The sequence below is a fragment of the Delphinapterus leucas genome, chromosome 2, assembly GCF_059928025.1.
Source record: "Delphinapterus leucas isolate spDelLeu-1000000601 "Yukka" chromosome 2, BTC_Dleu_Yukka2, whole genome shotgun sequence".
NCBI classification, from domain to species: Eukaryota; Metazoa; Chordata; class Mammalia; order Artiodactyla; family Monodontidae; genus Delphinapterus; species Delphinapterus leucas.
The window spans coordinates 44,942,860-44,956,035 of record NC_143130.1 but is presented as its reverse complement, the minus strand read 5'-3'; the positions used below and the strand labels follow the sequence as shown (position 1 = coordinate 44,956,035).

At 44.3% G+C, this 13,176-nt stretch overlaps 1 protein-coding gene across 6 annotated transcripts in view; it reads right to left on the bottom strand.

Moving 5' to 3' along the window:
• Positions 1 to 933: 933 nt before the first annotated feature.
• The window catches only part of KLHL25 (kelch like family member 25), a 68,722-nt gene continuing 56,479 nt past the window's right edge, over positions 934 to 13,176 (bottom strand). For 4 of the 6 annotated variants that reach the window (XR_016392014.1, XM_089906840.1, XM_089906838.1 and 1 more), the window contains one exon: positions 934 to 13,176. This exon is cut by the window's right edge. The gene's annotated coding sequence lies outside the window, so the exon portion shown is untranslated. The other 2 variants (XR_016392016.1, XM_089906839.1) reach the window with 2 other exon arrangements.

The following is a 13,176-nucleotide window of genomic DNA, read 5'->3' as shown; positions in this document are numbered from 1 at the left end:
CACAGGGAGGGCTGGACCCTGGCGGGATGGGAACCCACTGGAGCCAGTGCCTGGCTTGGGGTTGGTGCCCCATACATCAGATGAATTAGCTGGTTGTACAGTGCAGGGGTGTCTGGAAGCTTCTTCTGGGATCCCACAGCAAGGCTCCTCCTCTCCATTAGCTGCAGAAGGGCCAGGAAAATGGTCCAGTCTTACCCAATTCAACTCAACAAACCAGTTACTGAGCGCCTGCCTGCGGGGACTGCCCCCTGGGCACGTTCAGACTAGAATGTGTGTAATTAACCCTGTGAAGGGCTGACCAGCCCTCTTTACAGATGCAGGATCTGAAAGGCAGTGAGGTTGCCCGATGGCGCACTGCTGATGTGTGGAGTCTGAAAGAGCCGCTGCTCCCCTTCTCTGCTGTGAACCCAGGGCCCTGACGTCCAGCTGCAGCGCCCAGTTCAGCCCCAGGCCCAGAGCAAGTCTCCCGCAGCCCAGGGGGCCGGGAAGGCCAGGGGACACCAGAGGGGCCACGGGAAGAGTGACCAACTGTCCTGGTCTCTATGGGACTTTCCCACATCCTGGGAACCCTCAGTTCCAGGCAAACCAGGACAGCTGGTCGCCCTGGACATGGGCACAAACTCCCCAGGCTCTCTTAATCAAATCCCAAATTCTCCCTGAGGAAATTCCATCCAGGCCCACACACTCGGTGCCGAGGCTCCCCATTCCCACGCAGGTACTGTTGCTTTGCTCTGCTCAGCTTTCTTCTGAAGGCAACCCCTGGCCTCTGTAGCCTACCTGAAAAACAATGCCCTAAACTAGACAAGGCAGAGACACCTGGGGCTCCAGGTGACAAGCAGTCTCCCTTGGATAGCTGGAGGGCCCGAGGTCTGTGTCCCAAGGGCATCCTAAGTTCCCCTCAGAGCCTGAGGCTGAGAGGGCCCTCCTCACCCCCAGATCTCTCCCAAGCAACTGTTTTTTAAGGAATGGAAACACACATGTTCTTATTTAAAGCCCTTTAATTATCATTCCAGGTAGGTGAAAGGATTCTGTATTTTACAGATGATGTAAAGTCTCAGACAATATCTTGCCCAAGGCGAGGCTGTTGAGGGGAGCGATGCCAGATTTCAGTCTGGATCCGCTTGGCTTTGAAGCTGGAGTTTCTTCTGGTGCAGACCCTGCCCTTTCACCTCAAAGCCTGTGTCTTCTCCATTAAAACTACATGGCACTCTGACCTCCAAAACCACTCTGGGGTATAATATGGCCCAAAACATTGACAGGAGAAGGAAAAAGTGATGTGTGCAAAAATGTTCATGGTGATTCATCTGATAACCACTAACCTAGAAACCACAGATAAGAATCGGCCCCATGGGCACGTGCAGGGGGACAGATTGAGCTGTGGTGGAATCTCGGCACAAGGGAAGGCCATCGCGCTCGGCCAACAGGAACCACAAGGAAAGGATAATGATGGCCCACCTTTGCTGAGTGTTTCCTGAGTGCCGGGCACTGTCTTAGGACTTTGAGTGTCTAAGACTCATTTGTGTTCAGTTCTCCTAAGGACCCGGTGACATGGCCACTCATGACGTTTTCTGTTTTTACACACGTGGCAGTTGAAGCACAGGGACCTTAAGTGTCTGGTCCAAGGCCAGAGTGTGTGAGAGCCACGGGGTCCTGTCTATATGGAGCAGCGGGCCGTGGAGACACACAAAAGCCAAACGGTACGAAAGCTGGTCCTGCAGAAGGTTATCCCAGGGCCTGGCATCAGATGGACATGTATCTAGAGGAGGTGAAGAGCACGTGGTGTGAACTAGTTCCCCTCCTCCGTTTAGATCTTTTACAATCATTTCTTACAAAGGTGGCGGGAGATCCCTGGCTCGGGTGAGCAACTGGAGGCCAGGTGAGTGGATACAGAAGGATGATGGGCCACAGGGATGCAGCACGATCCCACCTGCAGGCTCTGCCCTGGCCGTCTGGGGAGGAGCTTGTGGCTCCGGCTGGTCCTCACGTCCTCGATCTGGGAAATGGGATCCTGGCCTCCGTGCACCCATTACAGATCCATACACGGTATTCAGGGCTCCCAGCAGTCACAGCTGGCACTTCTCTGACCCAGGGTCCAGGACTGGCCTCCTGTGGTCAGGGAGGATAAGGCTGGAAGGGAACCCAGGAGCGGCTCTTGCAGCCATGGCCTGGGAGCGCAGAGGGTCAGGAGGGGAAGGCTCAGTGTGTGAGCACAGCTCTGGGACCCCTGGATGGAGTGGCTGGCGCTCGGGCACATAACCTGAAGTCTGGCTGGGGCCCCTGGGGCAGTGCCACACGAGCCGGCGGGGAAGAGAGTGACCCTGCTGCCCGTGAGGGTGGCCCACCCCAGTGCCTGCCCAGTCCTGCCCATTAGGGTCCTGGAATGGACCTGAGGCTGGGCAGACCCTGGCCCTCCTGGACCAGGATGCCAGGGGGGCAGGAGGGTTGCTGGGGCCTGGGCTGAGGGCCCTGCAGAGGCCGTAGCTGCTGGACATCCCGCAGTGAGCCGGGATCGCGGGCTCTTGTCCAGATGGGACCCTCTAGCTCTGTGTGGGACTCTGTGCCCCTCGGCTCACCCTGGATCAGGGCTTTCTAACATTTTCTGTGCTCTGACCCCTCTGTGGACTGCTCGGGGGGAATGTTTTTAAATACGTAAAATATAACACCCAGGCCAGCAAAGGAAGCTTGTAGTATGAGTTTGCTGGGGCTGCCATAACAAAGTACCCCAGATGGGGTAGCTTAAACAGCAGGAACCTAGCATCTCACAGCTCTGGAGGCTGCAGGCCCAAGATCAAGGTGTCAGCAGGACCCGTTATCTTCACACCAGGGCAGGGTCTGTCCAGGCCTCTCCTGTCTGCTTACAGTTCCTTGGCTTGTGGTGGCATAACTCTAGTCTTCACATGTGTTGCCGTGTGCATGTCCGTGTCCAAATTTCCCCTCCACCTAAGGACGCCAGTTATAACAGATTAGGGGCCAGTGTGAGCTCGTCTTAACTAATTACATCGGCAAGGACCCTGTCTCCAAAGAAGGTCACGTTCTGAGGAACTGGGCGTTAAGTCATCAACGTATGAATTGGGGAACACAATTCAACCCATAACACCTAAAAAATACTAAAAAAAAATGTTATATTAATAGTAGCATCCATGCTCCTTTATTAACACATTAAGTAAGGCGATCTAGTGGCTGGTCTAAGAATCACTGTAATTTGAATTGGTAATGAGTGTATGTAGTATTTCAAGATATCTATGACTGTAGTGTCATAGGAAAATACCCAGAGACACCAACCTGGGGACTGCTGATACCGGTGGAGTGGTTGCCTATTTCCTAGTTGAAGAAAATGCTAAATGTCAGAGTTTCCTGAAAATAAGGGTGTAATTCTTTCCCATCCAAGTGCATGGGCCCCTGAATTTGATCCCGAACCCCAGTTTAAGAAGGCCTGGGGTCTCTCCAGGCTTCATCTTGATGGCTAATAAGGCAGAACCCAAGCCCTAGGCACCAACAAGGCAAGTGAGCATCCGTGCTGGAGAGTCTCCCCAACCTGCCTGGCTTGGGCAGGGCCACTCCAGCAGGTGCCGTGGGCCCGGGACTAGAGGTCAGGTGGCTGGCTCTGGCCCGGCTGCTGGAGGGGCAGGAAGGCAGCAGGAGACTGGCCCCCATCAAGAAGTCCACCTGTGTGTTTCAAGAATGTTCCCCCTCCAGGGACTTCCCTGGTGGTGCAGTGGTTAAGAATCTGCCTTCCAATGCAGGGGACGTGGGTTCGATCCCTGGTCAGGGAACTAAGATCCCACATGCCGCGGGGCAACTAAGCCCATGTGCCACAACTAGAGAGCCCGCGTGCTGCAACTAAGACCTGACGCAGCCAAAAAAAAAAGAATGTTCCCCCTCCTGAAGGAGAGAGGCTAGTGGGTGGAGCCATAGGGGCTGGGGGGCTGGGACAGGATGGAGTTTACAAGTTTCTTGCTGTGCTAAATACCCACCGAGAGGAACCAAAGCTCTTTCCAAGCTGCACTTATTAAAGACAATCGCTGCTTAAAAGGCTCCTTTTTTTTCTTTAAAGTCTTTATTGAATTTGTTACAATATTGCTTCTGTTTTTGGTTTCTTTGGCCCCGAGGCATGTGGGATCCTATCTCCCCAACTAGGGATGGAACCCACACTCCCTGCATTGGAAGGCAAAGTCTCAACCACTGGACCGCCAGGGAAGTCCCAAAAGGCTCCTTCTATAATGGAAAAGAATCGAAAAAATATATAGATATATACATATATATATGTGTAACTGAATCACCTTGAGGTACACCTGAAACTAACACAATATTAGAAGTTAACTATACTTCAATTTTTTAAAAAAAAGCTCCTTCTTTCCCCACTATGATTTACAGGCTCGGGTGTACCAGGAAGCATATCCAGTACTTTCACCCTACACATCTTTGCTGTAAGAATTTTCACCACATAACTAATTGGCCATAAGGCAATTTTGCTGTAAAAGATAAAATAATGAAAAATAAGAGAGGAATGTTTAAAAGAACGTAATAAAATATGAGAAATGAATAACAAAATTAAAAGCGTTGTGAAATATAAAACATTTAAATACATTTAAAATGTGTGTAGATTCATGGCAATACTGCACAAAAAACTGATTTTATTTTGTGAGTTGTATCTAAGCCCTTGTCCTCCAAGTCATAGTGTTTTATACATATTTTTATTTGCTGGTTCATCTGTTTTGTTGACATCACACTTTTTCATTAAAATTTCTTCCTTCATTAAGAAAGTATGTTTTCCAAGTACTAAGAGCATATTCATAGCTGAGCTCTGTGTTGTGTTGTGAAAGCCTCTTTCACTGCTTTTCTGTTTTTTGGCATTTTGTCATATGTCTGCTGATAGACGTTCCAAAGTTCGACGGGAAACGTGGGTTCAACTCTGGGCCTTCAAATCACCGAAGGATTTACGAACTGATATGTTATCATTTCCTAGTATAGCAGGCAGTGTGGCTTTACACTTTGTTATTTCACACTTCCAGTAAGTTTCATCACCATATTTCCTATCACGTCCACATACATAATGGTTATCATCCACTATTTTAAGACCCCTGCATCTACCCGTCACTGTATAAGGCTATTATGAAAATGCTAAATGCCAGAGGTTCCTGAAAATTCCTAAGATTTATGTAATATGTAAATGGGAGTATTGTGTTAATGGAGAAGTGAAACCAAACTGTCAACCAGTTACTTTATCTTTTACAGCAAAATTGCCTTATGGCCAATTAGTTAGGCAGTGAAAATGCTTGGGACAAAGATGTCGATGGCAAAGATTCTTACGGAGAAAGTGCCCAGAACCGCCGGGAAGGCCCTTTGGACCAGGGAGGGCTTGCTGAAGAGCAGTTAGGGGAGGAAGTCAGTGCCCCTCCTCGCCCTGGGAGACGCAGCGTCTCCAGGGACGCTGACCCTCCAGGTGGCCTGTCCTGTTTCCTGCGTCGGGAGCCACAACCCATGAAAGCTCTGCTGGTCCTCTTGGGACCGAGGTCCCCAGGATCCCTTGCCCCATCACTGATGGGAAAGCTCCCTCTCTCACCCTAGAGTCGGTCTGGCCCCTGGGAAGCCAAGGAGCCAGTGGGTCAGTGACTGGGTGTGAATCCCACTCACTGCAATGGTGGTGGCCATTCCCACTGTACCCAGGGCTCTCCAGGTGTTTAGTGCTTTACAGAACTTGACCATTGTTAAACCTCTATCAGAGAATCAAATGGTTTATCCAAGCCTGCACACAGATCAGAGAGCTGGGACCCAAACCCAGCGGGCCTAGCCCGAGACCACGTTCTGCCTGCCCATTGCAGCCTGGTGCCTCCTACCAGTGTGAGCCTGTGGTGAGCAGCTTTAACCTCTTGGCCTGTTTCCTCACCAGCAGGAAGAGGACAAAGATGCCCACCTCCCAGGGGGTCACTGTGAAGATTAAAGGAGGCAGTTATGCAAAGCACTGGTCAGGGGGCAGCGGAGTTGCAGATGACAAATGCTAGTACGCACGCAAGGGCCAGGCTCTTGAAGTGGCCTGATAGCTGGGCACGCATGTCCCGCTTCCCCAGCTCAGAGAAGGGGGGAGCAGGTCGGTGTAGGCAGGTTCCACTCCACACCAGGTGGAAAGATGGAGAGGCTGCTATTGTCTCTCGATAGCCTCCCTCCCCTTTGCGCAGCAATAGAGGTTTACTGACACTTCCCAGCCTCCCTTGGGAGTGTGCAGAAGTTATGTGTCCTTAAAGAGGCTTGCTAGTCATGTCATCTTCTTCCCTTCCCTCTGGCTGGAATGTAGATGAGATGGCAGGGGCTAAGTGGCTATGTTGGGCTAGGAGGTGGAAGCCTGCATGGAAGCTGGCAGAGCCACAAGATAGAAGGAGGCTCCAGCCAACCCTATGCAGCCACTCCAGCCTTGGCTTGTTTACACTCACGTCACGGCTGCATAAACGAGAAATACACCCTTACTTTCTGTCTGGGCTGTTTCTATAGCAGCCCAACCAGAGGCTGAACTCAAGTGACCAGATATCAGGCCTGGGAGGAAGTGGTGCTTGCCTTGGCTGTTACCACTGCAGCAGGAGTGGACAGTGTGATGTAGCCAGGGTGTCCTTCCCGGGGCTGGGCCTGGGGGCCGTGAAGGGCATCTCTGCTCTTGGCTCTTCTACCAGCACCATACTTTTGAGATCCACTCACTCATTCAGGTGATGATCAATTTTATGAGAAATGTGCTGTAATACCCCTACTTCAGCACCTGAAGCATTAATTCAGTGTTAAAGCCCAGTTTCGGTTTTGGGGGCCTGCACACTGCTGAGGTATAGAGCAGAGGTGCCCTCACCCAACCACTGGGCTGCCCACCGAGGGGCCCCTTGAGATCAGATCACAGACACTGCCCAGCGGCATGTCTTGCCTGTGCCTACACTCTTTTTTTTTTTAATTGACGTATAGTTGATATACAATGTGGTGTTGTTTCAGGTATACAGCAAAGTGATTCAGCTATGTATATATATATTTTTTCAGATTATTTTCCATTATAGGTTACTACAAGATATTGAATATAGTTCCCAGTGCTATACAGTAAATCACTGTTGCTCATCTATTTTATGCATAGTAGTTTGTATATGTTAATCCCATACTTCTAATTTATTCCTCCCCCACCTCTCCCTTTCCCCTTTGGTGACCATAAGTTTTCTACATCTGTGAGTCTGTTTCTGTTTTGTATATAGATTCATTTGTATTATTTTTTGGATTCCATGCAAAAATAGTATCATGTCATATTCGTCTTTGTCTTACTTCACTTAGTATGATAATTTCTAGGTCCATCCATGTTGCTGAAAATGGCAATATGTCATTATTTTTTATGGCTGAATAATATTTCATTGTGTATATATACCACATCTTCTTAAACCAATCATCCATTGACGGGCACTTGGGTTGTTTCCGTGTCTTGACTATTGTAAATAGTGCTGCTAATGAACACTGGGGTGCATGTATCTTTTTGAATTAGAGTTTTCATCTTTTCTGGGTATATGCCAGGAGTGGGATTGCGGGATCATATGGTAGCTCTATTTTTAGTTTTTTGAGGAATCTCCATACTGTTCTCCATAGTGGCGGCACCAATTTATATTCACACCAACAGTGTAGGAGGGTTCCCTTTTCTCCACACCCTCTCCAGCATTTATTATTTGTACACTTTTTGATGATGGCCATTCTGACCTGTGTGAAGTGATACCTCATTGTGGTTTTGATTTGCATTTCTCTAATAATTAGTGATTTTGAGCATCTTTTTATGTACCTGTTGGCCATTTGTATGTCTTCTTTGGAGAAATGTCTATTTAGGTCTTCTGCCCTTTTTTGATTGGGTTGTTCTTTTCATATCAAGTTGTATGAGTTGTTTGTATATTTTGGATATTAACCCCTTGTCATTTGCACTGTTTACAAATATTTTCTCCCATTCCGTAGGTTGTCTTTTTGTTTTGTTGGTGGTTTCCTTTGCTGTGCAAAAGCTTTTAAGTTTGACTAGGTCCCATTTGTTTACTTTTTCTTTTATTTCTTTTGCCTTGGGAGACTGATCTAAGAAAATATTGCTACAATGTATGATGGAGAATATTTTGCCTATGTTCTCTTCTAGGAGTCTTATGGTATCATGTCATATTTAGGTCTTTAAACCATTTTGTTCAATTTTGTATATGAAGTGTTCTAATTTGATTTATATGTAGCTGTCCAGCTTTCCCAACACCATTTTTGAAGAGACTGTCTTTTCTCCACTGTATATTCTTGCCTCCTTTGTTGCAGATTAATTGACTGTAGGTGTGTGGGTTTATTTCTGGGCTCTCTATTCTGTTTCATTGAACTTTATGTCTGTTTTTGTGCCAATACTCCACTGTTTTGATTACTGTATCTTTGTTTGAAATCTGGAAGGGTTATGCCTCCAGCTTTGTTCTTTTTCCTCAGGATTGCTTTGGCAATTCTGGGTCTTTAGTGGGTCCATGTAAATTTTACAATTATTTTTTCTGGTTCTGTGAAAAATATCATGGATAATTTGATAGGGATTGCATTAAATCTGTAGATTGCTTTGGGTAGTATGGCCATTTTAACTATATTAATTCTTCCCAATGCAAGAGCATGGGCTATCTTTCCATTTCTTTGAATCATCTTCAATTTCCTTTATCAATGTTTTATAGTTTTCAGCATATAGTTTTCACTTCCTTGATTGTTTATTCCTAGGTATTTTTTTTAATGTGACTTTAAACAGGACTGTTTTTTTACTTTCTGATTTCATTGTTAGTGTAAAGAAATGCAACAGATTTCTTATCCAGATAAACTTGTATACAGATTAATCTTGTATCCTGCTACCCTCCTGAATTCATTAATAGGTTTTTTTTTAACATCTTTATCGGAGTATAATTGCTTTACAATGGTGTGTTAGTTTCTGCTGTATAACAAAGTGAATCAACTATATGTGTACATATATCCCCGTATCTCCTCCCTCTTGCATCTCCCTCCCACCCTCCCTATCCCACCCCTCTAGGTGGTTACAAAGCACCAAGCTGCTCTCCCTGTGCTACGCAGCTGCTTCCCACTAGCTATTTTACGTTTGGTAGTGCATATATGTCAGTGCTACTCTCTCACTTCATCCAGCTTACGCTTCCCCTCTAATAGTTTTTGTGTGGAGTTTTGGGGGTTCTCTATATGGAGTATCATGTCATCTGCAAATAGTGAGTTTTACCTCTGTCAGTTTGGATACGTATTATTTCTTTTTATTGTCTGATTGCTGTGGCTACGACTTACACTATGTTGAATAGAAGAGATGGCAGTGGGCATCCTTGTCTTGTTCCTGAATTTAGTTAGCAGGAAGACTTTTAGCTTTTCACCATTGAATGTCATATTAGCTGTGGGGTTATCATAAATTGCTTTGTTCCCTCTATACCCACTTGGTGAGAGCTTTTTTTATCATGAATGCATGTTGAATTTTATCAAATGCTTTTTCTCTATCAAGATGATCATGTGGGTTTTGTCTTTTCTTTTGTTAATGTGGTATATCACACTGATTGATTTGCACATGTTGAACCATCCTTGAAACCTGGCATGAATTCAACTTGACCAGGGTGTATGATCCTTCTTATGTATTGCTGAATTCAGTTAGCTAATTTTTTTTATTTTAAATATTCCTATATTTTTATTAGTCTTATTTTTTTTCATTGCAGCAGCAGTGGGGAAAAAAAGTAAACTTTCTCCACACACAAAGGGTGTCCAATTGACAGAAGTTTATATACGAAGGACGTCTTTCTGTTGCTGAAAATTCCTCAGTGTGCTTGTGCTGGCTGAAGGCAGCCCCAGCAGGATGCTGCGGTGAAACTTTGAAGTGAATTCTGGTGCCTGGGACCAGCCCAACATGGACCAGGAGGCATACTGGAGAGGAATCAGGCCTCCCTGCCCCCACCCGGCAGTTGTACCTGGCTCAGGAACGTTTGAAAACAAGTTGCCAAGTCCCCTGTTCCTGATCCCCAGCCCCAATCCCAGGCCAAGAAATGTTTACCAGAAGGATTGGGACCACGCCATGTGCCTGGGGATACCACGAGTCCCTGCTGCCCGGTGATCCTGATGCGTCCTGCTCACTAGACTGCCGGTTGCCAAGGTAATATTTTGTTGAGGATTTTCACATCAATATTCATCAAAGATATTGGCCTGTGATTTGTTTTTGTAGTGTCTTTGTCTGTTTTTGGTATCAGGGTGATAATGGCTTCACAGAATGACTTTGGGTCTGTTCCCTCCTCTTCCATCTTTTGGAAGAGTTTGAGAAAGATTGGCATAAGTTCTTTGTATGTCTGGTAGAATTCCCCAGTGAAGCCATCCAGTACTGGATTTTTGTTTGCAGGGAGTTTTTTGGTTTTTTTTTTTTTTTTTTTACAGGTTCTATTTCACTTCTAGTGACTGCTCTGTTCAAATTATGTTTCTTCTTGACTCAATTTTGGCAGGCTGTATATTTCTAGAAACTTGTCCATTTCCGCTAGGTTATCCAATTTGTTGTCATGTAACTGTTCATAGTATTCTAGTATTTTTTTTTTTTTTGGTATTTCTGTGGTATCAGTAGTTATTTCTCCTCTTTCATTTCTTATTTTGTTTATTTGGGTCCTCTCTTTTTTCTTCTTGGCGAGGCTGACTAGAGGTTTGTTGATTTATCTTCTTTAAAAACCATCTTAGTTTCATTGTTGTTTTGTTGTTTTTTTAGTCTCTATTTTCTCTCTGATCTTTTTATTTCCTTCCTTCTGCTGACTTTGGGCTTTGTTTGCTTTTTTTTCTAATTCTTTTAGGTGGTAGGTTAGGTTGAGATTTTTCTTATTTCTTGAGGAAGGCCCATATCGCTATGAACTTCCCTCTTAGAACTGTTCTGCTGCATCCCATAGATTTTATAAGGTTGTGTTCTCATTGCCATGTGTCTCAAGGTATTTTCTGATTTCCTCTTTGATTTGATCATTACTAGCGTGTTGTTTACTCTCCATGTATTCGGTTTTTTCCTGTGATTGATCTCTAGTTTCATACCGTTGTGTTCAGAAAAGATGCTTGAAATAATTTCTATCCTCTTAAATCTATTGACTTATTTTGTGACCTAGTATGTGGTCTATCCTAGAGAATGTTCCATGTGCACGTGAAAAGAATGTGTATTCTGTTTTTTTTTGGATGTAGTGTCCTGTAGATATCAAGTCTAACTGTTCCATTGTATCATTTAGGTTCTCTATCGCCTTGTTGATCTTCTGTCTGGAAGATCTGTTCATTGATGCCAGTGGGGTGTTAAAGTCTCCTACTATTGTATTCCCATCAATTTCTTGCTTTATGACAGTATTTGTTTTATATATTTAGGTGCTCCTGTACTGGGTGCATATATGTTAACAAGTGCAATATCCTCTTCTTGTGTTTATCCCTTTATATATCCCTTGATCGTTATATAATGTCCTTCTTTGTGTGTTTTTTTTTAACAGACTTTGTTTTAAAGTCTATGTTGTCTGATACGAGTACTGCGACCCCCACTTTCTCGTCATTGCCATTTGCATGAAAGCTTTTTCCATCCCCTCACTTTCCATCTGTGTGTCTTTCACTCTAAAGTGAATCTCTTGTAGGCAGCATATTGTAGGTTCTTCTTATCCAATCTGCCACTTGATGTCTTCTGATTGGAACATTTAGTCTATTGACAGGTCAATTACTATCAGTAATTACTGATAGATATGCACTTATTGCCATTTTAAACCTTGTTTTCTAGCTGACTTTGTAGTTCTTTGTTCATTTCTTATTTTTCCTTTTGTGGTTTGATGGTTTTCTTTTTTGTTATGCTTGAGTTCCTTTCTTTTTTGGCTTTTGTGAGTCTATTGTATGCTTTTCCTTTGCAGTTACCATGGTTTTCAAGTATGTTAACTCATAGCTATATCTACTTGCTTTAGACTTACAGTCGTATAAGTTCAAACACATTCTAAAAGTTATAATCACTTCTACAAAAATTTTTTGATTGTATTTTAATGTATGTATTGGTTCATATAAATGATTTTAATCTTCTTATGTAATTTGCCTTTCCCATTGTGATTTCCCCTTTCCTATAGATTCTTGCTTCTTTTCTATTTAGAGAAGACCTTTCAATATTCCTTTTTGGTTAGGTTTAGTATTGCTGTATTCTTTTAGTGTTTGCTTGTCTGATTAATTCTTTCTCTCTCCTTCTAGCTAAATGATAATCTTTCTGGGTAGAGTATCCTAGGCTGCAGGCTGTTTTTCTTTCAGGATTTTGAATATATCCTGCCACCCGCTCCCGGCCTGCAAATTCTCTGCAGAGGAATCAGCTAATAGTCTTACATGGGCTCCCTTGTAACTGACTCTGTTTTTCTTTTGCTGCCTTTAGAGTCCTCTTTAACTTTTGCCATTTTAGCTATGATATATCCTGGTGTGGGTCTGTTTGGGACTCGCTGTGCTTCCTGTACCTGGATATGTTTCATTTTTTCGGGTTGGGAAGTTTTTCAGCCATAATTTCTTCAAATACATTTTCGATCCCCTTCTCTTATTCTTCTTCTGAAACCCCTATTATGTGTAAGTTGGCAGTTTTATATTCTCCCATACATGTTTTCTTCTCTTTTTTTTTTCATTTGTCTCTGTCTGTTGTTTTGATTGGGTGATTTCCATTATTCTATCTTCCAGATCACTTATTCACTGTTTTGCATTTTTAGTCTGCTATTCACTGCTTCTAGATTGGTTTTTATCTCAGCCATTGTTTAATTTTGATTGGTTCCTCTTTATAGTGTCTAATTTTTGTTACAGTGATCTGCATTTCTATCGATAACCTTTCTTAATTACTTTTTTTTATTACCTCCTCTTTGAACTCACTCTGGGTCTAGTAGACTGGTGAGGTCTGCTTCATTATTTGTTCTTTCACAGGATTTCTTTTGTTCCTTTAATTGTGATTAGTTCCTCTACTTTTTTATTTTATGTTTGTCTCTACAAATTTAGAAGAAACAATTACCTACTGTGGTCTTGAAGTGGTGTTTTTATGTGGAGCATCCCTGTGTAGGCTGTGTGAATCCAATATTTTTGGTGCAAGGGCTGTTTTTGGAATGGATGCCAGCCTCGTCTTTCTCCAAGGTGTGTTGGCTGTTGTCCCCTTGATAGGTGGTGTGTTTGATGTTGTGGTGTTCAGGGCCTGTAGTG